The sequence below is a fragment of the Neovison vison genome, chromosome 5 (genome assembly GCF_020171115.1).
Source record: "Neovison vison isolate M4711 chromosome 5, ASM_NN_V1, whole genome shotgun sequence".
NCBI lineage: Eukaryota > Metazoa > Chordata > Mammalia > Carnivora > Mustelidae > Neogale > Neogale vison.
In genome coordinates, this window is record NC_058095.1 from 15,592,121 (window position 1) to 15,619,962 (window position 27,842).

A 27,842-nucleotide genomic window follows, 5' to 3' on the forward strand; every position below is an offset into this window, starting at 1 on the left:
TTAAAAAATGATTAATTAAATAAGATAATTAAGATAAGTAAGGTTAAGATAATTATTAAGATTCTTATCTACCCAAACCAGAGGCTGAAGGACAGGTTTTACCAGAGCTCCTCTCCCCAAACTTGAAAAGTGAGTTCATCTGCCCCTTTACTCTACACACTGGGGCTTCCCTCCTGTTCTTTTTTTTTTTCAAGATTTTATTCATTTTTTTGACAGACAGAGATCATAAGTAAGCAGAGAGGCAGGCAGAGAGAGAGAGAGAGGAGGAAGCAGGCTCCCGGCTGAGCAGAGAGCCCGATGCAGGGCTCAATCCCAGGACCCTGAGATCATGACCTGAGCCGAAAGCAGAGGCTTGAACCCACTGAGCCACCCAGGCGCCCCTTCCCTCCTGTTCTTAAGAAAAAGGCAAAGCCTCCTGCTCCATGCTAACTAGAGATCACTGTGTGGCCTATGGACTACTGGCTGCTGGCCAGTTGTCCCAGTTTGCCGGGTTCAGGGCTAAAAGCAGCAGAGTCCCAAGCAACCTGGTACAGGCTGATCAATTTACCAAGAACAGATCCTCTCAGACCATTTGCCCAGCATCCGTGGGACCTGCATGTAGTGTCACCAGAACCCTCGGGGGCAAAGAGCTAGGTCTGGAACTGCAGGCTGCGGCCTGTCCTTTGCCTTAATCAGAATTCTTGCTGTGTTCAGAGCCCAAGTTAGGCTTTGTCCCCTTAGATCTGGATAGGGAGGGAGCAAGGCAGAACAGAGATTTTCACCATCACGCCATCCCTGAACTACACTCTTGTCTTGTCAACCTCGGTTGTTGACAGTTACTCGTACATTGAGAAACACTGGACTGCTGAGAGTTGGGCCAGGGACCTGCCCCACCCAGACCGTCCTTCCTCTGTCACCTACACTCCTTACAGGGTCACAAGGGACTCTAGACTCCCTGAGGGCAAAGAGGCAGTTACTCTAGCTGGGGTTTTGGCCCCAAATCCTACTGTCAAACTCCAGAGAAAGGCTTCCTCTGGCTGAATCAGAACCAAAGCACAAAATTCAGATCTCAGTTCAAACCCCTGTGATGTGAGGAAAAGCCAAGCCAGGAGAGTCATTGGGGAACAGAGCCGAAGAACAAGGGAGGGGTACAAAGCAAGGACGAGTTTGCCCCAATGGCTCCAGCCAGGCGGGTCTTCTAGCCAATGTGTACCTTATAGGTACAGAGTCCAGACAGACTACATGTGTGCTCTGAACCTCTATTTTAAAAGTTCTAGCACTACATATGTGGCCCATTAAAATGCTCTAATTCGACCAGTTCACTGAGCTCGCCGCCTCATGGGAGAGGGAGTTTCCCCCACTTTGAAAGCTGCCCCTGTGCAACTATCCACAGGACTCGTGTCAAGAGGCCTAGGCTTTGGGATATTTCAAAATGTATGATCGGTTCAAGGTAAATCATTGCCCCGTTTCCTCACCTGTAAAATTGACTGGACTAACCTTTTGGGATTAAGATTTCCTCCAGCTTTAGGATTCCTCTGTCTGTCTCTCACTCACTCACATATCTGCATCAGCCTGTCCTTGGAGAGAGCCTGTCTGAAACACGCACATGTATGCACATTTATTCTGCTTTATCTCTGGATATTAACTCAAATGCTGTGCCGAGCCACATTAGAGCCTGAGGCAACAGAAGAAAGAAAAATCATTAATACTGGTCTTCTCTTTATTTAAAATGTTGATACCTTGTTCATCATGGATTCATTATGGATTGAATTCATTATGGATTGAGTGGATGAATCCATTCATCATGGATTTGTAAAGTATTCATCTTGATTACTGAGTTCTGGAGTCCCCTTCAGTTGTACACCCAGGGTAAGTGATTCACTTGCCTCCCCCTGGTTCCAGTCCGTTTAGTCCTTCTCTGCATCTGGGTGAGCTGCGTCATGAGGAAAAAAGATGACATGCGACCCACATTATAAAGTCCCCAGAGACAGCTGCACGGTTACTATATTATTAGTAACTCACCTCTAATTTCTAGGTTTTTTTGTTTTGTTTCCTTCAGCCTAAAAACTGATTACGGGGTCCCTCTGGTCTGGTTTTTGGTTGTTGGTTGGGGTTTTTAATCCATCCCACCACACACCAGATGCCAAGCACAGAGATAAGTGCTGAACGACTGTAACGACATAGCGGAACGTGTACGAAATCCAGATTTCACACCCTCCTTTCTCTTGACCTTTCACAAGATGATGATTTATCACTTAAAAAATTTCTGAAGTCCAGACAATAACAACACAAGCAGCTAGAAAAAACCAGAAAAGTAAAATAGCCATTTTAGCACAATGTTACCCGATCATGAAAAAGAAACGTGGGTTTCATTCCCCGTTTTTGCCTTGGAGAGTCAAGAGGAGCGGAGGGGAAGGAAGACTAGGAAGCCCTCATGGGACCAAGAGGATTCCAGACCTCCTCATTCTGAACAGGGTCCCCATTCTCTGACCTAAGAAACCAAAGGCTACCACTCACTCACCTCCTCGCAGGAACATCTATAGGAAAACCTCTTTGAACCACACTCACCTGGGCTCAGGATGGAGCACAGAGGACGCCGCGTTGAAATGTTCTCTCTGCAAATTCTGCATTAGAGGACATTTTGAAGGAATGTTATTTCTTTCAATTTGATGCATTAATAAAGACAAATAGCTGTACAAATGGATTTGTGCTGAAGTGAACACGGGTGTCCAGGAGCTACAGTGAGGGAGGGCACCAGGCTGCGTTCTCCTCCTCGGCCACTCCCTGAAAGTTGCCTGGCCTGGAGCAAATCACCCACCGTCTCCTGGCTCCATAGTCTCTATCTGGAAAAGAGGGTCTCCACTAGTGGCTGCTAAAACGCCCCCTAAGGCCGGCGTTATGTAGGGGGCACTATGAGAGGACGGAGCAAAGTCTTAAATCGTCCCTCCTGTCTCCCTGTCCTGTTGGCTTTTTTTCATAGACAGTGTCAGATTCTTAATTGGTAGGTTTCAAATGTGAAGAATACAAAGCTTTCCTATAGATTTGGGAGGGACAAAGGGTTGCCTTTTAGAGCAGGGAAATAAGTTTGCTTAGGCTTCTACCTGAAGCAAGTCACACACACACACACACACACACACGAAATGGAAGCATGAGAGATGTAAAAATCAGGGACTCTGATTTGGCAAAGAACAAGTGCCCTGGTGGTATTTTTTAAAAGGTTTTCATTCCATTTCCAACACCTTTGTGCTTCCTTTATGAATTTCTCAATCTCTTTCAACTCTACAATGAGCTATTTTTAAGACTGTTTTCCTTTCATACAGTAATACTGTTCAGATAGGCAACTTAATTGTCCTCATACTTGTTCTTAGTCTTTCAAGACCTTTTGTTATGATGAAATAATTTTAGACACACCAAGCAAAGACCCATTAAATACACTAGTTCGCTAATGAATTACTGTGGGTGGTAAAACTTAATTTCATTCTACCCATGATCTTCATGTATCTGCTAAATTTTTATAGACGAGAAATGAAGGCTGCAAAAATTAACTGCAGTAGAATGAGAATTTCTCTTAAAATGTTAAGTCTGTTGTTTCATTTATGCCAAGACATACCCAAAGAAAAATCTATAAAAATACTTCACGAAATGCAAATGGTTCAGCAGGTCCATTCTCAGGGCTGATGCTGCAGATGTTTGTACAGACGGAACATGCTCAGGACCTGGGAGACCCCTGTGTTGGTGGATCAGAAGAGAATCTGATAACGTGTTTCATATGTGTTTCAACTTATCTGGTTGGACGTGTTGGCTCTTAGCATGCTTGCTTGAACATGGTATTGATGAGACCAAGAGCCTGGACTGAATGGCCATTCGGCTCACCCGGTGTTGCTCAGTTCAAAGGTCAGGCTGAAGCCCTAACACCTCTTCACCACTTTACGTTTCACACTGCTCTATGGGAGGGTGTGGATGATGTTAGGTGAACCCTGCCCTGCAGCATGGAGAGGATCGCCACGCACAGGCTGTACTCACTGAGGGCCAGGGAAGCCACTTTAACACACAAGGGGGAACACATTTTAACAATAACAGGTCTGACCAAATAACTCTGGAAGGTGGGAAGAGAAAAAAGAAAATGATGATACAATGATGACAGTAGTGATCCCGGTTGGGGCACCTGAGTGGCTCAGTCAGTTAAGCGTCCGAATCGTGATTTCAGCTCAGGTCATGATCCCAGGGTTGTGGGATTGAGCCCTGCTCCCCACTCGGCATAGAGTCTGCTTGAGATTCTCTCCCTCTGCCCCTCCCCCATTCGTAATGTAATAAAATGTAATGTAATGTCTTGTAATGCAATGTAATGTAAATATAATGATCCCAGTTGGCGAGTAGAGCGCTAGGGAGAGGGCTGTGCCTTCAGAGAAAAAGGGCAAAAGCCAGAGTTCTCTTTAGGGAGGCAGGACAAGTACCACAAAGCAAGAAAAGGTCTGAGTCCTATGGCCAAAGATAAATCTTTCCAGAACAACCAAGGATTTTGACAAACATAAAATCGGGTTGACTAGCAAGTGTCCCCTTATTTACAACCAGTCCGTCCCAAGCCAACTCTTACTTAATGTCAGTGCCAGCAGATGAAGCCGTAGAGTGCTGATTCTTCCTTAGTCAGATTTAATTCTGGTTACTGGCTTAACTGTGTGCAGATTTCTCCAGAGGGCTGCGCAGGCCTAGTGCCTTAACCACTGCTTCATCTCTTCTCCTGACTCCGCTCTCACTTCTCTCCTCCTTTCTAACCTCCAAACCACAGACCGAGGAGCGAACACAACCTAGGAGAGTAAAAAGGAGACGGTCTGAAAGAAAACAGATAAGAATCCCCAGACTCATGTGCATCGCCCCCAAATAATGACTAAGGAAAGTCTGATGGCATTCTTACCAATGTGGAGTTTAGGGCTTAAGAACATAGCCGCAAAGATCAGCATCAGACAACTTTAAAGAAAAAAGGAAGACAAAGAATGAAAATGCAGTTGTCATAATTTTGCAGTCTCTAAAAATAACTATTTCATTGTACTTATACACACACACACACGCACACACACTCTGTCTCACACACACGACCTGATACCTTTTTTTTTTTTTTTTTTAAATATTAAATGGCAGTGAGCCAGGAAAGACTGCAGAGAATAAGAAGTGGAGCCTGCCTCAAAGGAAAAAAAAAAAAAAATTCTCTCCTCAAGTGACAGTAAATTGGATAAATGCTATTTTTAGATGAAATATATCTAACTAATGTCCAGATGTGAGTCTACCACATGAAGGGAAAAACAAATCTATCTAAAGCACTGAGCTGTACTTGAAAACATTTTTTTAAATTTTCTGGGAATAATGATTTATAATGGAAAGACTTCGACACATGGCAGTGACCGTCCGCCCTGGCCACGGTTCACGTGGGAACGTCTGCACACATGGCTTCAACATGGAGATGATCCTAAGGTTTACATTCCTGGTTTAATTGTTCCTAACTCTCTGGACTTGCAACTCGTCAGAAGTGTATTTCCACATGCCCAGAAAGGAATAAAGGAAAGGACGCACACACGTCAGGATTTCTGTGCTGAGCCAGTGGGGGTCCTCTCATAGCCGTCACCTTGAGAGGTCACCTTCCTGTTTGAATGCTGCAGTTTCCTCTCCAGACATTCTTGGAAGTCCTCCTACTCACTCACTCAGCGTATTTATAGAGCACCTAGTTTTCCAAGCTGAGCGTCGAGTGGTGAGCAGAGCAAATGCAGTGCCTGCCCTCACGCTTACCGTCCTAGCGGAATTTCTTTTGGAGCCCAGATGGCAGATCGCCACGGAAAATCAATCTTAGTACTTTAGTGACACAAGTGACAGCGTTGGGTTTGATCACAGTCTTCGTTACTGTGCGTGGCCCTGAATAATGGCTGGCCATTTGAAAAAACATCAAACCCTAAAGTAGAGTCGCTGAAGATACTCAAAATAATGTGAGACAGGCTTGAAGGCAAGAGTTGTACCAATAAACTGGGCGATACCCTCATGGCTAGAATCAAGGCTTGGTCTCTCCAAGTGACTCCGTGGTTTATGCTCTACAAGGGAGTCAGGACATCTACCCCGGGACAGCAGCAAGGTGGCAGGAAAGAGGCAGGGGAGAGGACACAGCAGGAAACTAGGTGGAGGAAGGCCAGGCAGGTGATAAAATGCCCAGACAGAGGAGCGGGTGGAGCATGAGGGAGAGAAGCTTCACATGAAGCCCGCTTCAGAGAGTTGAACTCTAATGGCTGGAGAAACTTGGTCAAGTAAGAGAATTCATCCAAAACAGGTTGTAGAAGCAGCATAACTAGGTCAGTAGCCTGGGCGCCAAAGCCCAGGGGAGTAGAAATATCCAGGTTACCCAAGACAGCCCGACCACTAGCAGCAGGACAGGTAATCTGGCCTCCCCTAGGGCTGGACAAGAAAGTGGCCAGATGACATGGCTTCCCAGTATCTGGAGGTATCTGGCGCTTCTGCTGGTAAGATCAGCCACGATGACTTTAAAACCGTCAAGATCACCTGGTTGGCCCGCCCTTTGTCCCAAGATGATGATGAAGGAGCATAAGGATGACTGTACTCATTTCTAAACAGTCAATAAAGGGTTAAGTTGGAAGAGAGACTAAGGACTTTGACATTATTTCCTCCTGATTTAGGAAAGCCATCAGAAGACACACTTAAATCAAAAGGATCTTTTTTTTTGTAATTGACAAATCATACGCGGTGTTCTGCAGGGTCGGTCTTTTTCTTCCCCTGCATTACAGGTGGGTTTATGCGGCTCTCCTCCACAGCTCTCTGAAGGAGCTTACTCTGGAGAAAAGCCAGGCGGCAACCTGGAGCTGCTCAGACTGAGGAAGAAATCCAGCCTGAACCATCCATTTTGTTCACATCATATTCTACAACTCAGCCGACCAGGAGAGCCAGTCTGTGCCTCCTTTCCCTCCTCAAGGGCTACCCCATCTGGATAAGCTTTTAAGCCCAGCAGCTCAGAGATCTATGTATGTTGCACCCCTTGGCACCATGGGCACTACAGCTCCCCTGCAGGGACTGTCGTGGAGTTGTCCACTGATCTCCATCTCAACGTGCCTCAATACCCAACTGTAGCTGGCCTGGTGGGTGGGGACCAGGCTGCCCCACTTTGGTAGGTACATACACTTTGATTTTTTTTAAAGACTATTTATTTGACAGAGATCACAAGTAGGCAGAGAGACAGGAGGGCGGGCGATGGGAAGCAGGCTCCCTACTGAGCAGAGAGCCCAACATGGGGCTGGATAGATCTCAGGACCCTGGGATCATGACCTGAGCCGAAGGCAGAGGCTTAACCCACTGAGCCACTCAGGCACCCCTGCTCTTTGTATTTTAAATCAGTTTGCTAAACTGGCCTCCGTGCAAGATTTCCTTTGACAAAACAAAGATTGGAGGAGGTTCTATTATTTATTTTTGATAGGGAGGCGGGGGTGCTTGAAATCACTTCTCTAGACCAAGGGTCAGCAGCCATTTGCACTGTATGTGGAATGAACAGGGCTAGACATGGGGTAAGCAAATTCCTTCATGGCCTGGTAAGCCCAAGGCATAGTCAAGAGACAAAGAAAAAAAGAAACACATAGGAAATAGCTAAAAGGAGAAGGTAGGGGGAAGTCAGAGGAAGAAAAAAATCAACTGGGGGATGCCTGGGCGGCTCAGCTGGTTGAGCCTCCAACTCTTACTTTGGCTCAGGCGGTGTCTCAGTGTGGTGAGACGGAGCCCAGCGGGGAGTCTGCTTCAGATTCTTTCCTCCTCTCTCTCGTTCTCCCTTTCGGCTCCTCCCCCTGCTTACACGCTCTCTAAAATAGAGACTCTGAATTCCCTCTCCTAGGGACCCAAGTGAAAACCTCCATGGGGAGGCATCAGCCAAGACCTGGGGTTTCCCTATCAGTCCTATAGGGCTCTTTGTGGAAGCAAAAATCAGGATTCTTAACTTTTCTTTTATGCTGCTCTGATCATTTCGCCTAATTCTCACAAGGATGCGACAGTGAACCACACCCAAAGCTTCAGCGTGGGCTTTCAAGTATTCCACTCAGGATTCTTGTCTGATTTAATAGCCTTTCTCAGAGACTCTTCCAACTATAGGTTTACATCTCTCATTGGAACAAATACGGTCATTGTCAGCTTCAGGTTTACCACTTGCCACGTGTGTTTCAACGGTTGTCACGTTACTGGCTCCCCTTGCAAGTACAGAGAGTTGAGGTCTGTGCTGACGTCCAGAATTGTTTGGTTATTTTCACAGGAATGACCTCCTGGTGTCATCCTTAAACTTCTGCTCCTTTAAGTCTTGTTATTGATACTGAAACTTCTCATCAGTCTTTTATTTAGAATCTGAAGACTAAGTAACCCACCAAGTCCATGCTCCATCATGCTTGATCATTACCCAAAATTATCATTGTCTTTCGGGCCGTCCATCCTCTCTTGGACTGAACGAAATAGAATTTAACTCATGCACAGACTGCATTCTGTGCTCCAGCCTCGCATTCCCTGGGGCTTACTAAATCACCAGTTGAATGTCCCAAAGGCATCTTAAACTCAACAAGCCAAACTGGACTCCTTTCCTCCACATCTGCTCCTCTGTCTACCTGCACGCATGACCGTACTTATGATAGTTAACACAAAGATAACAAAAGTAACCCAGTCTGAGTTATTGCAACATTCACAGTGGCCTTCCCAATTCTACTTTTAGCCCTTCTCCCTTCAGTTGGTTGCCAATGACCTTTCCAACTTACAGATCTGATTTTGTAGCCATTTCTACTTAAACTCCTTTAAGAGATGCCCCGTGCCTTCAGAATGCAAACCAAACTCTAGCCAAGAATTCTGTCCTCTCCATAAGCTGTCCTTGGCGTGCCCTCCACTCCCCCACTCGGGCCCAGTAAACCACCTGCCACTCCTCTGAACAACCTCTTGGCCCCCTTTCTTCCCTTACTTAACACACGCTCATTCTTCAAAAATATGTGGACTGTTTACACTGGCACTATTTTGGTGTCGGACACATATAATTTCTAATCCTCCCAACAACCCTATGGGACTTGCATGCTTTGCTGAAGGTCACACAGCTGATGAGTAGGTAAAGAGAGACTTTGATCCAAGCCTGCCTGATTCCAGTGCCTACATTCTTTCCATGAAGTGAAGATGCCGCCCTTTAAAACTATACTCCAATGTCTTCTCCGGAGGGCCTCCCCTGACTTCTCATGTTGCTGGCTCTTACAGCACCCTGCCTAGGCCTCTCTCTACTGGCCTCAGGTAATGTGTGGTACAAGTGATCATCAGTTTCTGTCCTGTGCTGTGGGTTGCTAGCAGGCAGATGTAGGGCCTTTTCATTATTAAGAAACAAACACCCAAAGCTGTTTACAGATGTTAAAATTCAAATAAAAGGGGCACCTGGGTGGCTCAGTGGGTTAAGCCTTTGCCTTCGGCTCAGGTCCTGATCCCAGGGTCCTGGGATCGAGCCCTGCAGTGGGCTCTCTGCTCAGCGGGGAGCCTGCGTCCCTGTCTCCCTCTGCCTGCCTCTCTGCCTACTTGTGATCTGTCAGTCAAATTAAAAAAAAAAAAAAAAACTTTAAAAAAATTCAAATAAAATATCAAACTATGAGTAGACCCTCACCCCAGTTCCTTAGAAGTCATCAGTGTTAGCCTACTTCCTGTGTAACCTTCCAGACTTTCAGGACTATGGAAATAGGTGTACATGCACTGTTTCATCCAACAGATAGGCTCCTATGATGCATACTTGCCTATAATTTGTTTTTTACATTAGACTACATCCTAGACATTTTTCTATATCACTACATGTAGATATCCATCTTTTCTTTTGTAGATATAAATCCATGATACTCTTTTTGCAATTCATCTAAATAAAACCTACCAATTTAAAGGTGAGAAAGTTGAGGGTAGAGGAAGAAAAGGCCTAGGTGTATGCTGATTACAAGGGAAACACCCAAAACATGACACAGAAAGATTAAAAGTCAAGAAATTTGCTGAATAAAATAAGAATATGAGTCTGTGTGTGGTGTAAATAAATAAATGGAAGAAAAGGGAAATTTTTGCCTTATGGAGCAAAGCCAACTGATAAATATGGAAGGAATGATGAAAGTAGAAAATTGTCATATGGCAACCATCATGGTAATAATAGACTCCAGCAAGAATCATTCATTTTTACTAAAACTAAATGGTAAAAATCTGAGGAGTAAAAGCATATTTACAGTCCTCTTAAAATCTATTTCCTCAAGAGAGAATGATCTTGTAAGCTACAAAGGAAAAAGTAACTTTCCAACGAAAACACTGGATAGGCACCACTTTAACCAAGGAGCTAAATTAACACCACAATTAATGCGACCTGTTGATACCATCTGATGTGATGGACTAAGGGGGACACACATTAGTTCTAGGGTATTTCTGTCAAAATGCATAACCTGAATATAATCAAGAGGAAACGTAAGACAAACCCAAATCAAGACCAAGTAACTGGCCAGACGCTTCAAAAATGTCAAGTTCACAAAAGACAATGAAAGCAGCAAGGAGGTTTTTCTGATTAAAGGTAATTGCAGAGATGTGACTGCAAAATGCAACCTGTGATTTGGGGCTTGCTTTTGCTAGAAAGCAAGTTATTGGAACAGATACCAATAACCTTCGAAAATTACAAATCTGATCTTACAACCATTTCTCCTTAAAATTCTTCAAAAGACACCCCTTTTGCCTTCAAAATACAAACCAGGGCATCTGGGTGACTCAGTTGGTTAAGCATCTGACTCTTGGTTTTGGTTCAGGCCAGGATCTCAGGGTCCTGGGATCAAGCCCCACGTTGGGCTCTAGGCTCAGCAGGGTGTCTGCTTGAGATTCTGTCTCTCTCTCTCCCTCTGCCCTTCCCTGGCTCATGCCCTCTTTAAATAAATAAAGTCTTTCTCAAAAAATACAAGCCAACTCCTCAGCATGGAATTCACTCCTCATATCCTTTGTAAATACTTCTCTATCTCTAAACCACGATTTGTTTGCATAGCCATAATTTCATAGCGCGCTGGATGTGGAAGCCATAGGAAACTCAAACAGAGCCTGTGTGCCAGCCCCTGCCAACCAGGACATCAGAACCACCAGGGTGCCCTTGTTGCAGATGAGCTGTCTTCTGGATCTCTGAAGGTGGTGCTATTTTTAACCCTTCCTCCAGGTGATTAAAATGTGCAGTTGCCCCCTGCCAACCTCTTCATTCTCCCATCCTCTACCTTTAAGCTCTGTGTGACGACAAACTGTAGTTCTAGGGACCCACAGTCTTGATCCACAGCCCATGGAGGCTTTGTCCTATTCTACCCTCTCCCCTGGGCTGGCACCTGGCTCCTCTGGGCTTCTGGAGGGCTCTGACATTGCCACACAGGAGGTCTGCCATGGATACAGGTCTACTGTCTTCAGTAGGCATATCATCTCCTTGAGGTTGACCAACAAGCAGTGTAGACTGCACTGAACTGAGGCTCTCAAGTCTGGGAGAAAGGGGCAAGACGTCACTGGGTTGAAAATTCTAGAAAAGCCACTTGGAGGGAGTAGTCTTTGGGAAGGACCATCAAAGCAGCATGGGATGGGTGGAGACCTATAATTGGGCTTGTAACTACCTACTTTGAGTCATCTGAACATTAAAGTTATTTCATTTCGCTTCTTCACCTCTTACCCTACTTTGTGATCTTCTGCCTTTTTTTTTTTTAAAGATTTTTATTTATTAATTTGACAGAGATCACAAGTAGGCAGAGAGACAGGCAGAGAGAGAGAAAGGAGGAAGCAGGCTGCCCGCTGAGCAGAGAGCCCCATGCGGGGCTCAATCCTAGGACCCTAGGATCATGACCTGAGCTAAAGGCAGAGGCTTTAACCCACTGAGCCAGCCAGGTGCCCCTGATCATCTTCTTCTTGAGGGTGGTTTAGAACATGGTCTCCAGGGTTTGAGAACACTGGGCTTTGCACCTGTGTGGCCCGGGGCAGGTCAGTGGACCTTACTGACTTCAGGTTCCTTGTCAGAGAACTAGGAATAATGGTACTTCATAGGATTCCAGTACCTTACGTGGAATATTCTGGATAGAGTCAACAGGGAACCACGATGGTGAGCCATTGAACAGTCATTGTGAGGTGGGCTGGAGGACTTTAAGATATCTGTTATATCCCAAGCAGCAAAAATATTATCTGACTTTTTATTTATTTCTTTTAAGACTTTATGAGAGGGGGCGCCTGGGTGGCTCAGGGGGTTAAAGCCTCTGCCTTCGGCTGGGGTCATGATCCCAAGGTCCTGGGATCGAGTCCCACATCAGGCTCTCTGCTTGGTGGGGAGTCTGCTTCCCCGCCGCTCTCTGCCTGCCTCTCTGCCTACTTGTGATCTGTCTGTCAAAGAAATAAATAAAATCTTAAAAAAAAAAAAGACTTTCGGGGTCCTGGGATCGAGTCCCGCATCGGGCTCTCTGCTCAGCAGGGAGCCTGCTTCCCTTCCTCTCTCTCTGCCTGCCTCTCTACCTACTTGTGATCTCTCTCTGTCAAATAAATAAAATCTTTAAAAAAAAAAAAAAAAGACTTTGTGAGAGAGAACATGATGAGGGGTTGCAGAGGGAAAAGCAGCTCCGGAGATCATGATCTGAGCCAAAGGCAGACACTTAATTGACTGGCCACCCAAGCACCCACACCTGACTCTTTTAATTAAACATGTTATTTTGTGATCATTGTAGATTCATGTACAGTTATAAGAAGTAATACAGAGAAATCTCATAAACTCTTTATCTAATAGTAACTTTTTTTTTTTAAGATTTTCTTATTAAAGAGTGCAAGCGAGGTGGGAAGGGGCAGAGGGAGAGTGAAATGTAAGCAGACTCTGCACTCAGTGCAGAGCCGGATGCAGGGCTCGATCTCACAACCCTGAGCTCATGACCTGAGCCAAAAGCAAAAGTCAGACACTCAACTGACTGCGCCACTGAGGTGCCCCTCCAGTAGTAACTTATAAAACTATATGTAGCCCACTGTCACAACCAGGATATTGACATTGATATAGCCAAGATGCAGAACATTTCCTTTACCACAAGGATCTCCCACGTTAGCCATTTTATTACTGCCTCTGCTTCTCTCTTACCCCTCTCCCCTCCTTAACCCCTGGCAACCACTAATCCATTTCTATAATTTTATCATTGCAAGAATCTCCTATAAATGGCATCATGTGGTATATAACCTTTGGGGATTGGCTTTATTCACTCAGGCCTAATCCTCTGGAGAGTCATACGGGGGTTGTATCTATCAATAGTTCATTTCTTCATGTTTTTCAGTAGTATTTTGAATGTACCACACTTCATTTAACCATTTACACGTTGAAAGACATTTGGGTTGTTTCCAATTTTCAGCTATAGAACTGCAATTAACATTTGTGTATAGGGTTTTGTGTGAACTGAACATCCATTTTCATTTTTCTGAAATAAATGTCATTTTTCTGAAATAAATTCATTTTTCTAAAATAAAAAGAGCGTAATGGCTGGTTGTATGGTTGTTTCAGGCTTAAGAAATTGCCAAGCCGTTTTCCAGAGAAGGTGTACCATTTTATTCACACAAGCAATATATAAATGATTCAGTTCTCTGTATCCCTGTCTGATACGGACACTATTTTGACAGGGAAGGAGTGGTATCTCATGGTTTTGATTCCCCTAATGGCTAATGCTTTTGAACATCCTTCCATGTTATTTGCCCTCTTTAAGGTCTTCTTCATGTCTTTGGCCATCCCCTAATAGGATTTTTCCAATTTTACTGTTGAGTTTTGAGAGTTATATATTCTAGATACTAGTCCTTTGTCAGATAGGTGGCTTACTATAGAAAGCTATCCACAGCTGTTTTTTTTTTTTAATCCACTTAGTTCTGTGCAGAACAAAATCTGATGAAGTCTAATTTATCAATTTTTCCTTTTATGAACCCTGCCCAGCCCTTTATCTCAAAGATTCTATTTTTTCTAAAACTCAGTTTTACATTTCATATATAAGTTTGTGACTCAGTTAATTTTTTTGTATAAAGTGTGCGATTTAGGTTAAGAGTTCGTGTTTTCCCCACCTATGGATATCCAATTACTCCAATGCCATTTCTTGGAAAGGCTTTCCTCCACTGAACTGCATTTACATCTTTGTCAAAAATCAGTTAGGCACATTGGTGTGGGTCCATTTCTAGATTTTTTTCTATTCCCTTGCTATGTGTCTAATGTGTATCTTTGACAATACAATGCAATCTTAATTACCATAGCTTTATGGTAAGTCTTGAAATCAGGTAGACTGGTGACTCCCAACTTATTTTTCAAAATTGTTTTAGCTTTTTGTTTTGATTTTCCTTATACATTTTAGAATAGCCTTGACTATATCTATTAAAAAATCTTCCTGGGATTTTTGTAGGAATTACATTAAGTCTTTATATTCATTTGGGGAAAACTGACATTTTTACTATGCTGAGACTTCAATCCATGAACATGGACTATCTCTCCATTTATTTGGATCTTCTTTGTTATCTTTCATCACGTTGTATGGCTTACAACATACAAGTCCCATACTCATTTTGTTAGATTTATACCTAAACATTTGTTAATACCTTGTATTTTAAATTTTGGTATCCATGTGTTCATTGCTAGCATATAGATATAGAAGATCTACATGCAAAAATCCACTACATCACACACTCTGTTGAACTCACTTATTAGTTTCACACGGCTTTTTGTTCTTTACTTTCTTCTCTTGCAAGTTCTTTGAGATTTTCTATGTGGACAATCGGTCATCTGCAAATAAGGATTTTTATTTCTTCCTTCCCAGTTTCCATGCCTTTTCTTTCCTTATTGTGCTGCTAGAACTTCCACCACTATGTTCATTAGGAATGGTAAGAGTAGACATCCTTGCCTTGTTCCCTTTTTAAACATTATTTTTTTAAGTAACCTCTACACCAAACATGGGGCTTGAACTTGTGACCCGGAGATCAAGAGTCAGATCAAGAGTCAGATGCTCTACCAGTTCAGCCAGCCAGGTACCCTGTCCCCGATCTTAAGGGGAAGTGTCAGTCTCGCCATTAATGAGAATGTTAGCTGTAGTGGATTTTTTTTTTTTTTTTTGTAGACTCTGAGAGGCACCGGATAGACATTCCCATTCCCAAAGGGAGAAAGAGGAAAGAAGGATAGAGAGGTGGGTCTCAAACAAATCTCAAACGTACCAAGGCAAATTCCACTATATCTTAAGGTTTGAGAATGATTAATCCTCTTTGGTATGATGCTGTGCCTTCTGGACCCACTGGGACAGCAGTCCTACCTCCGTGGCTACATCAGGCAGGAATCGTGCCCCCCCAAGCATTCAGAGGTCCTATCCCCCAGACTTTAGTCAGGCCATGTGGCCTGTTGAAACCCACATGGTAGCCTCGATGTCTAAATTGCCTTCAGGATTGTTGTTCTTTCTCTTAACCATTTTTTTTTTAATTTTTAATTTTTTATAAACATATATTTTTATCCCCAGGGGTACAGGTCTGTGAATCGCCAGGTTTACACACTTCACAGCACTCACCAAAGCACATACCCTCACCAATGTCCATAACCCCACCCCCCTTCTCCCAACCCCCCTGCCCTCAGCAACCCTCAGTTTGTTTTGTGATTTTTTTTTTTTTTTTTTGAAAAGCACCCGTTTGCAGCTGAATAGCTCTCTTGTCCAGTCCTATAGGAACTAAGAAATCTGGTAGCCTTCCTTCATTTCCCCTCATTTTTAAATGTTCACATTGACAGTGTCTTTGCGGATATAATCCCATCTCTTTTCCTATATTCTGTTGAAATGGAGGATTAATTCCACAAATCATACCCATGATCTCTTTATCAAATGGTTGTTCAACTACACTCCTGGTGTTCTCTTTGGAATAACCTTTCTCATTTTTTGCAATACAGATAAGCTGATGACTTTCCAAATCTTCAAGTTATGGTTCCTTTTTGCTTAATAAATCTTTTAGTTCATCTTTCCTCTTTCACATTTTACTGTAAGTATTCAGAAACCAAGTTTCTCCTTTGACATTTTTGTACAAAATGTCCTCAGCTAAATATCTGATTGTATCTCTCACAAGTTTTACCTTTCACAAAACACTAGAACATAGTTCAGTCAAGTTCTTTGTTATAACAAGAAACATCTTCCCTTTAGTGTCAAGATACCTGGTTCCTCATTGCTGTCTGAGATCTCACCAGGATCACTTAACATCTATATTTCTAGCATGTACCTCAAAACTCTTCTAGCTTCTACTCATTACCCAAAGTCACTTCTACAGGTTTAAGTAATTATTATAACAGCATCCCACTTCTTAATACCAAAATCTGTCTTAGTCTGCTTGGGTGACTATAGCAAAATACATAGCACAGACTACTCCCCCCACACACACCCCAGTTTTTCCTCATAGTTTTTCACACAGTTCTTGAGACGGAAAGTCCAAGGTCAGCATGTAACAGGGTCCATGCCGGGTGAGGGCTCTCTCCTTGGGTTGCTGATGGCCACCTCTCTAGCTGTGTCATCAACACAGAGAGCGCAATCTCACTTTTTCTTCTTTTTTTTTTTTTTTTTAAAGATTTTATTTATTTATTTGACAGAGAGAAATCACAAGTAGATGGAGAGGCAGGCAGAGAGAGAGAAGCAGGCTTCCTGCCGAGCAGAGAGCCCGATGCGGGACTCGATCCCAGGACCCTGAGATCATGACCTGAGCCGAAGGCAGCGGCTTAACCCACTGAGCCACCCAGGCGCCCCTCACTTTTTCTTCTTATAAGCCACAAATCACATGAAAGCCTCACTTTGATGACCTCATCTAACTCAAATGACCTCCCAAAGGCCTTGTCTCCAAATTGTATCACACTGGTGGTTAGAGCTTCGATATATGAATTTTGGGGGCGCACAGCTCAGTCCATAGCATTGTCTAGACGTTTTCCGTCTTGCTAAACTGTTTCTTTCCCAATCCTTTGGCTAGAGACAGCTGACTTTTGTTAGGGTTTCCTTGTCTACTCCTATTGGCACTTCTAGGTTGCTGGCTTCTTCAGCTCCAAGTGTGGGATGTAAGAAGCAAAAAGACAACTCAGGGAACTTGTTGCCATTTTGTTCCTCAAGTCCTGAAGTCTCTAGCCATCCTGGCTTTTCTCCACCTTTCAAAGTCTTTTTATGTTTTCTGTCATGTCTGGCATTTCCACTGTAAGCATCTTTGCCACAAGTTTTGCCATGTAATTAATTAAGTGTAAGGCAACTTTGTCATAAAAGAAAAAAAAATAACCAGTTGATGGTTTGGTTTGGCAGTTTAGTTTCAACTGGTTGACGGTTTCATTTCCTTTCTCCATTGATGCAGTACTCCCATTTTTATATTATATAAATCTTAGCCCTCATAATGGTCTATACAGTAGTGCGAAGGATTGACCCACGCTTCCCATAGCACTTTGAAACAGCTATCGACACACATGTGAAAGTATGCTGAGAACACACAACTGTGTGGATGGCTTTCATAGTGCAACAGAAAGCTCAGCTAGAAATGTGCATGCTCGTATTTGGAAATGGATACTCCCCTAAAAAGGAAAACAGGGTGGCTCAGTCAGTTGAACATCAATTTTTGGCTTAGATCATGATACCAGGGCCAAGGCCCTGGGATCTAGCGCCGCATTGGCTCCCTGCTCAGTGAGGAGTCTGCTTCTCCTGCCTCCCCTTATTTGTGTTCACGATCTCTTTCGCTCTCTCACTCTCTCTCAAATAAAATCCTTAGGGAAAAAAAAAAAAAGTATGCAATGCCAAATGAGGATATAAACCAACAAAAGGGGAAAACCAGCATAATAATACCCTGAATGAAAACTTCGAAGACAGGTGCTTGGTACAATCCACAAAATTAAGTCTGTTATTTGCATAGTATTGCCATGGATCTACTTACACTGCAAATGTATTCACATATTCTGTATCTCCCAGTAAAGTCTTTTTAATCTTGTTTCTCATTTCTCATGTTTCATTAGGTCCTTTTTAATGGATGCCTCTTTTATTTCTCATGATTTTTCTCTCTTATGGCAAAATTGCCTTGTGACGAATTAGTTAGGCAGTGAAAATATTTGCAGTGAAACTACCTAGAACCCACTTTAAAAACCTTAGGGTTTTTAGTTGTACTTAGTGGAAAGAATAGGGGAAAATGTATCTGTTCTACCCTCCTGCTACTTAATTTTTTAAGGACTCTCTTGGAGGGCTGTGCCATAAATTACCGATGAACATCTTGATTGCTAATAAGTATAATTTTTTTCATACTAAAAACAATGCTACAATAAACAAGGGAGTCAATTGTTTGGGCATTTGCTTGTTTTTCATTTCTGTATCACCAGGGCTCAGCAGTGCCAAGCTAATAAACATTTACTGAATGAGTAAATACATTATGACTAATGTCTTTACCTAGTATGCACTTAATTGCTCCAAAGACTCTTACCACATCAAGAGCAGACTTAAAACCTCAACAGTTAGAACTGATATTAACTAAAAATTAGCTTATTAAGTGATAAAGACCTGAGTTATGACTTCCATTGGTATTTGCATTTTATTATAGTGGAAAGAACTTAGCTTTCCAGGTATGGGTACAAATAGGATTAGAACAAATTTATCAAAATCCCAGTATTAACTTAGATTGTAGGTGGTTTAAAATTTCTTAGTGTTGGGTACCTGGGTGGCTCAGTTGGTTAAACATCTGCCTTTGGCTCAGGTTGTGATCCCAGGGTCCTTGGGATTGAGTCCCATGTTAGGCTCCCTGCTCAGCAGGGAGTCTACTTCTCCATCTTCCTCTGCCCCTCCCACTGCTCATGCTCGCTCAAATAAATAAAATGAAATCTTCAAAAAAAACAAAACAATACAAAACTTCTTAGTGTCCTAAGTTTTCTGCAAAGATCACATATTTTATCTGAAAAGAACCAAACAAAAATCATTCTAAGGATAAACAGAAGAGTTTTGTAACACTCAGTGACCTGAAGCTGTGGTCACTGGTAGGGAGGGGGTGTCTAGAGTCTCCATTAAAAAAAAACAAAACAAAAACAAAGAAATCATGTTGCCTGTCAATTAACTGGTAATTCTGTCCCTGCATTAATTTGGAAATAGAAGTGAAAGTCTAAGTGAGATGTGTTGCTTCACAAAAACATTGTGGCGTCTGGGGGTGAGAGGCCTGTGCGTGAGCTGCACTCAGCATTGGTCGGATGAGGGAGCTACATGGGTGGCAGGCTAATGATAACAGAATCTGACATTTACTGAGCCCATGTTCACGGAAGGTACTGTTCTGGATGCTTTCCATGCAGCACTGGCTTCCCAACGCTTTTACAAACTAGAAGACAGAGAACAGCCTCGTGTGATTCCCCTCGGGCACACAGTCGCAAGCAAAGTCGTTAGGACTTAATGCACAAAAAGTGTGGCTCCAGAACCCAAATTTTAATTTCGAGGATGTCAAAAAGGACTCCTCTACCCTAAAAATCTTCTAGCTGTTTCTTGATAAGTCATGCTTGCCAAAAGTTGCCTTAAGGTGTTTCTGTACGAACAGAAGATGTAACTAATCTCCATGGGAATTCAGTGTGGGCAAGTACATCCCTGGGATATTTCCCTGTTGGCTTGCCATTGATTTTTCACTCCACTACCTCTGGGACACACATCATGATTTGCGCTCATTTTGAATTTAAAAAAAAAATTTTTTTTTTAAAGTAATCTCTACACCCAAAATGGGCTTGAACTCACAACCCCAAGACCAAGAGTCTCACGCTCTTGACTGAACCAGCCAGGCGCCCCTCATCTTGAACTTTTGACCATTTCAAGACCTTTGCCTTTAGAACAGGTCCTGGCCACTTCATCAGTTCATTACCTTTTATAGTCCTATCCTTAGGTTCTGTTCCAGTTGCTTCTCATGTTCATTTAGATCTTTAGTCCCTGTGCTGGGGACTGACAATACTAAAGATTTCTCTCTCTGCTCTTGGCCCCTGTCAAAACTTAGTATTTCTGTAGAGGCACATTAAGGCTGATTAGTATTTTCTCCAATGGATGCACATAAAGGCATGATTTCCTGAGCCAGAAAATAAGAATAGACTATGAAACTATTAAAAATGGAGGGGAATGAGGCATCTGGGTGGCACAGTGGGTTAGGCATCAGACTCTTGGTTTTGGCTCAGGTGGTGATCTCAAGGTCATGAGATCAAGTCCCATGTCAGGCTCCATGCTCAGCATGGAGTCTGGTTGAGTTTCTTCCTCTTGCCCCACCCTCCTCCACTTCTAATAATAAATAAATCTTTTTTTAAAATGGAGGGGGTGACTTTTGGTGATGATGTTGGTTATCTGAGTGAGATACATGAAATTTCAGACCCTTCACATATTATCTTGTATATATAATCTTCACAGTGTAGGCCATGATTTTAGTTTCATTTTACATATTCCTTTTACATACAGAATACAAGGCTCAGAGAAATTACATAAGGTTATATAGCTAAGATTCAAATCCAGAACTGTCTGGTTTACAAAACTAGAGTTCTTTCCCCATTTCCGTGCTGGTTGAACATTCTTGGAGGAATAAAAAGTTGGGGGTTCCATAGATTGTCTATATATACTATAAAACCATTACTGGGCATCTGCCACTTTTTGGCTATTAGGTGACATTGGCTCATAAACTTCAGTTGATATTTTTACACACACACACACACACACACACGTAATGTATTTCTTGGAAAATATTCTGCCAAGAATCATTGGAAAAAAATGTCTAAACAAAATTAGTTTTGACTCTGCCCAATGAATTAGAACACTAACTTCAGTGCATAATATTTCTTCAGTGCCTTCTAAATCCTTTTTGCAGAAAACTAAGTTAACATTTCACATTTGGAAAACTCATGATTTCCAATTCCATTTGATCTTTCTGAGGCTTGAACTAAATTGTAGGACTTGTACTTGTTTGCTCTAGGGCAATGGTTCTCAAAGTGTGGTCTGTGGGTTCTGGGGATCTCAGAGGCCTTTCTGGGGGCATCCATGAGACTATCTTTACAATACTACTAAAATGTTCTTTGCCCTTTCTCGGTGTTGAAATCTGCACAGCCATTACACAACACTCCTGGGTAAAAGGGCTGGTGCTATGGCATAAATCAGGGCAGTGGCACCAAACTCTACTAGTATGAAAGACCCATTGATTTAAGAGAATGGAAAGACAGGCCACAGACTGGAGGAAAATATTTACATAGCACCTGACAAAGAACTAGTATCTAAAATATACAAAGAATTTAAACTCAACAGTAATAAATAACACAATTTAAAAATGGGCAAAAGACCTCAACAGACACCTCAGCAAAGAAGATGCACAGATAGAAAATAAGCATTAGAAGGGTGCCTGCCTGGCTCATGTAACTGTTGATCTCAGAGTCATGAGTTCAAGCCCCGTATTGGGTGTAGGGATTACTTAAATAAAACTTTTTTAAAAATTTTAAAAGGCATTGGAAAGATGCTCAACATCATATGTCATTAGGGAATCACAAATTAAAACAATGATCAGGTATTAGTAGATACCTATTAAAATGGCTAAAATTAAAAAAAAAAAACTTGATACCAAATGCTGGTGAAGAGATACAAATAGCAGGGAAGTTACTACTGGTGTTGCTGTAAAATGGTAAAGCCGCTTGGAAGATAGTCTGGCGGTCTCTTATAAAGTGGAATATAGTCTTACTAAAGGATCCAGTAATCACACTTTTTGGTATGTGCCCAAATGAGTTGAAAACGTGTGTCCACCCACAAACCTGCACACAAGTGTTTATAGCAGCTTTATTCATAATTTCTGAAAACTGAAAGCAACCAAGATATCCTCGGAAGGTGGATACATTGTTATATACCCAGTGGAATATTATTTGGGTATAAAAAGAAATGAGCTATTAAGCCATGAAAGGACATGAAGGAGTATTAAATGCATACTGCTTAAAGACGCCAGTCTGAAAAGTAGGATTCCAACAATAAGATAGTCTGGAAAAAGACAAAACTACAAAGGTAGTAAAAAGATCAATGGTTACCAGAGGTTCAGGGGAAAAGGAGCAGGGATGAATAGGTGGAGGACAATGATTTTTAGGGCAGCGAAACTATTCTGGATGGTACTGTAATGGTAGATACAGGACATGCATTCGTCAGAACCCACAGAACTACACACCACAAAGAGTGAACCCTAATTTAAATGTGTGCTTTGGTTAATATGGTATCAATATAAATTCATCAACTGCAACACATGTTAGACCACACTAATGCAATCATTGGTCATAGAGGAAACTATATGCATGTGTTTGGGGGTGGGTAAAATGGGAACCTGTACTATCTGCTCCATTTTCTTTTTTTAAAGATTTTATTTATTTATTTGACAGAGAGAGATCACAAGTAGGCAGCAAGGCAGGCAGAGAGAGAGAGAGAGGAGGAAGCAGGCTCCCTGCTGAGCAGAGAGCCCGATGCGGGACTCGATCCCAGGACCCCGAGATCATGACCTGAGCCGAAGGCAGCGGCTTAACCCACTGAGCCACCCAGGCGCCCTCTGCTCCATTTTCTGTTAACCTAAAACTGCCCTGGGGTAGCTGGGTGGCTCAGGGGGTTAAAGCCTCTGCCTTTGGCTCAGGTCATGATCCCAGGGTCCTGGGATCAAGCCCCACATTGGGCTCTCTGCTCAACGGGGAGCCTGCTTCCCCTCCTTTCCCTCTGCCTACTTGTGATCTCTGTCTGTCAAATAAATAAATAAAATCTTTTAAAAAAAAAAAAAAAACTGCCCTAAAAAATAAAGTCTGTTGAGCACATGACTCTTAGTCTCAGAGTCACCAAGTATGGTAAAGAAGAACCCACCAGTGTGGGCTCCAGCCCCACATTGGGTATATAGTTTCCTTAAAAATAAACCAAAGCTAATAAACAAAGTCTGTTTAAAAAAGGGGGGGGCACCTGGGTGGCTCAGTGGGTTAAGCCTCTGCCTCCGGCTCAGGTCATGATCTCAGGGTCCTGGGATCCCGCCCCACATCAGGCTCTCTGCTCAGCAGGGAGCCTACTTACCCTCTCTCTCTGCCTGTCTCTCTGCCTACTTGTGATCTCTCTCTTTCAAAGAAATAAATAAAATCTTTAAAAAGAAAAAAAAAGTCCACTGATAGGTTTTCAGATCCTTTATTGTAACTAACCTTTAAGAAACTACCACTTGTCAAATTTAGGTCTGCAATCCAAGAATAATACCCATAATTATTTGAAAAAGCTGTTAAAATGCTTCCTTTTCCAGCTACGTATCTCTGTGGGGCCAGATTTGCTTCATAGACTTCTACTAAACCAACAGATCACGACAGATTGAAGGGAAAAGCAGATGAGAACGCACCTGTCCTCTATTAAGTCACCCAATCTAAAACAATCCCTTTCTCACAAAACTTTTTTTTTAAATAGTTGTTTTTCTTTTGCAGTGCTATTTATGTCAACATGTAACAGGTTTTTAACATTATTTTTAAGTAAATGGAGATTTTTTAAGTGTCTCGGTTCTCCTTTCTTATACAGGAAATACTGACAGATAAAAATCCACACCCCTCAAAAGCTCTTTCAAGAGTATCAAGGGGTCTGGAAACCAAAAAAGTTTGAGAACCGCTGCCCTGGGCCTTTGTGGCTTAAACTTTAATTTGTAGACTATTTTCTGGCCCATTTGGCAAGTGATGTACTAATAGAAACTGCATCTCATAGTTAACTACACAGAAGCTGCCAGTCTCCAGAAAGTGGCCATCAGGCTGTCCAGGCGGATACAGGAAATATGTGTGCTTAGCATATCTTTTCTCAAGCGTGAATTTGGAATTTGTTCAATTTTCATTTTTCTGTTATCTTCCTTTAAAACGTAACATTTCAAAGAATATAATAAAACATGAAGGTAAATAAAAAAACAGTGCAAGTCCAATTTATGGTGCAGGAACATAAGGCTTGCTCTTACAGCTTTTAATGGTAGCTAGTTTACAATAAACATCGGGCTTAGCCTGGTAGAAAACAGTCACAGACAGGAGGTAATTACTTGTCCATCTCTAAGCATCAGAAGCTCTGGAGTCCCTCCAGTTGAATAATGCAGATCTGCCAACTGTCACTCATCTGGACTAACGCTTTTTTGTTGTTGTTTTAATTAAATTGAGGGGGAAAAAGAATGTAAGATAAACCTCCATCTGAAAGTGCTAAAATTCCATGGATGGATAAATCCATGACCCATCCTTTTACACGGTCTTTATTAACCTTGAGTAAATCACATAGACTCCCATCAGCAGAGTCACAGAGGGGAATGGAATGTATACCGTGTTAGGAAGGGCCCATTGCCAGCAAATCTGAATATTACAGTGAGGTTCTATAAACGGTAAGGGAAAAACAGCTAGATCCTCATACAGATAACAAGAATATAAATGGACCTTTTAATGAGCTTTGCATCATCACGTATGAAATAATAAATACACCCAAACAGAGATAAAAAGAGGAAAAGCAAAATTATGCAACATTTCTGTCGTTAAGATATGTGGGCAGCGTGGCTCAAAATAGAAACCAAGCAGCTTTCCAAAGACGTGAAGGTTTTAGATAAAGAAAATATAATCGCTCTAATTCTTGTTTAATCCTGTTCCCTTCAGCTTTTGTCAGAAACTGTTACCCACCCCCGGTTATCTGAGGACAGTGGTACTGCTCACAGAAATATACCTGAAACAGATTCTTACAAGTCCATATTCTAAGGTTTTTACATTTAAAAAAAGAACTGCGACAAAATTCAAGGTTACTTGTAGGGAGAAGAATCAAGACAGAAAAGACCTGCGTATTTTACCGTTAATCTCTAATATGCTTCATGAATAGCTTACGTTTATTTTTGCTGTATGAATACTTTGGATCAAAGGGTAATTTAGCATCAACTCTTAAACTGTTAAAAGCCTTCACCTGTTATAAACACCTTGGATTATTTGAAATCAAGGGCCCTCCACGTAAATGCTGTGTACTTAACCAGAGTTTTTTTTTTTCCTTGAAAGATGTGGTTATGAGTAATTTTGATTGGGATTTGGATTCTCATTTCACTGGCTAAGATGTTGCCCTAGTGCTACAATGGAACCTTCCATTTTGTTCTGCAGTGAAGGAAAACATTTCCCTTCTACAGACGTGTGCCGCAGAACCGGTCTATTCCATGGCAAGGCTAGTAATTGCCTGACTCATTCTATGTTCCAAAAGAATTTAAAAATAAATGATATCAGATCTTAAGAACTGCCTTGATCTTTACTTTCAATTTCATTGTGAAAATTCATGACATGTCACAGGTGCCACTCCTACCTCTCCCCAAAAATAATGTGGTCAGTGAGAAAATGAATAAAATTTTAAAAAGAACTGAGGTACTGTTTTCCCTTCTGGAACTGATGCTCACATTCTCCAGTTTCACCGGGTCTTAGGGCAAACGTAAGCATGAGGATATTAGACCAGCATTTTGTAAACTAAGACAACTCAATACTGAATACGAAGAAATCTTAGGCTTATCTAAAAGGTGCATTCCGAAGGCTTACACGTAGAATAGAGTTTATGAAAGTGTGGGCTTTATTTGACCCTGAGAGTGTTTTTCTAAAAACTGAATTCTTTGTCAACATCACAGGTGGGGTATTTCATGAAAACAAACACAAACCTGCATTTCTGTCTAACTGGAAGGTCTGGCACCGGAGCTCCCGAGTCATTGTGCCGAGGCATCCAAGGAGGAAGGCTAGGCAAGGGCGGTTCCCGTTCCAGAGTCTCTCAGCCCACCGTACCGCACACACATTTCCTGCATGGTGCGTGGGTACCTTTATGTGGAAGGGGCTTGTCAGTCAGTTGCTCCGGCTTCAGCTGAGAGTCAAAGAAGACAAGACTGATCGGGTTCAGGTGTCCACTCCTTTGGGGTTCCTCCCTAGCTCTTCCAATAAAACTCCGTATCACATATACAGTTGCAGAACCCAAAAGGACCATTTTAGGGAGGCTTTAGGGCCTCGTCCCAGATCAGAATCACTTCGGAGTTACCGTTGATCTGGAGATTTTCTGGGAAATAAGGGTTCAGAGTCTTTTCCTGAAGGTTCTAGGTTGAGCTGAGTAATGTATCTCAATTCAGAATGAGAATAATTCTGAAATCAAACAGGAAAAAGACCCACGATGGAGGTTTTATTGAAATGTCTCTCGGGGTGGGGGTGGGGGCACCGGGCTGGCTCAGTCGGAAAGCATGCCACTCTTTTTTTTTCTTTATTTGACACAGAGACACACACAGAGAGGGAACACAGCAGGGGGAGTGGGAGAGGGAGAAGCAGGTTTCCCACTGAGCAGGAACCTGGAATCATGCCCTGAGTGGAAGGCAGACGCTTAACGACTGAGCCACCCAGGTGCCCCAAACATGCCACTCCTGATCTCGTGGTTGTGAGTGCGAGTGTGGAGTCTACTTTAAAAAAAAAAAAAAAAAGTCTCTTTGTAGATGAGATGAGGTAGAGAAGAACAGCTGGATTCCGGGACCCAAACTGCCTCTCTCCAGCTGTGGGACCTTAGGTGTGCCACATAACTCGGCCTCTGTTTCTTCACCAATAAAAGGAAGGGAATGTGTCTGCATTCAGAGCCCAGGCCATACGTTAGGATCACCTGGAGGATTTTTTTTTTAAATATTGATGCCTAGGCCCCACCCCAGACCAGCCGAATTTGATTCTCTGAGATGAGGTCCCAGGAATCAGTGATTTTCTGATGTTCTTCTCTGATTCTGAGGCACAAAGAGGGAGACAATTGACTGTGATCTCCAAGGAGAGACGTGATCTGACATGATCACCAAGGTTCCTTCTCATTCTCCCATTTCGTGGTCTCAAGGCTTGGTAGCAGGAGCCAGGAGAATAGCTATTGCCCTATTCATTTCTTGTTTATGTCAGATTACAGTCAAAACTATCCATTTCACACCAAAAGAAGAAGGAGGAGGAGGAGGAGGAGATGCTCTTATTTTCATTAAGCCACTAAACCCAAATTCGAGCACCCATTCCCTTAAATTCATTTTCTACAACCACATTCAGGTATCACTTGTCCAAAGCATGCTGATTTAAAAATCTTTATCTGGAGAAGTTACCTATATTGTTGCTGTTTGAAAGATACCAAGACCTTCCCAGGATGAGGTAACCACCAGCCACACATTGCACTGAACACCTGAAATGTCACTAGTTCCAACTGAGGTGCACTGCAAGTGAAAAATACACACTCAGCTATGCAGAGTTAGTACGAAAAATAGAATACCTCATCAATAATTTTCATATGAACCACATGTTGAAATGACAGTGTTTTAATAGAGTGGGTTTCATAAAATATTTACATTAATTTTGCCTGTTTCTTTTTGCTTTTCTAAATATGATTACTAAAAAAAAATAAAAAAATAAATATGATTACTAGAAAATTTTCAGTTAGGTGGCTCCCATTATATTTCTATTGGACAGTGCTAAGAGATGTCCTCTTTCTGAGACTTTAAAGTTCATAGTGTTAAAAAAAAAAAAAAAAGGAAAGAAAAGGAAAAAAAAAAAAAAAAAAGACGGCTGCAGGAGTGCCTGGATGGCACAGTCAGTTAAGCTTCTGACTCTTGGGTTCGGCTCAGGTCATGATCTCGGGGTGGTGAGATTGAGCCCTGCATGGGGCTCAGCACGGCGTATATTTGGGGCTCTCTCTCCCTCTGGCCCTCCCCTCATTCATGCTCACTCTTTCTCAAATGAAAAATAAAGAAATATTTTAAAAGCTCCATTTAATTACTAGTCTTTACCACACAGGCTCCTACAAGGAGACCATTCTTGATAGACATGACCGGAGCTACCCAACCTCAGCTGGACGGGGATGCCCAAATCA

At 42.4% G+C, this 27,842-nt stretch overlaps 1 long non-coding RNA gene across 1 annotated transcript; it reads right to left on the reverse strand.

Moving 5' to 3' along the window:
- Positions 1 to 869: 869 nt before the first annotated feature.
- LOC122906097 lies at positions 870 to 27,428 on the reverse strand. Its single transcript, XR_006384518.1, has 5 exons — positions 27,082 to 27,428; positions 25,642 to 25,838; positions 4,892 to 4,944; positions 4,574 to 4,784; positions 870 to 2,603 (listed from the first exon to the last, which is right to left on the reverse strand). It is a non-coding gene; the product is annotated as an uncharacterized LOC122906097 (long non-coding RNA).
- Between the last annotated feature and the right edge of the window lie 414 nt (positions 27,429 to 27,842).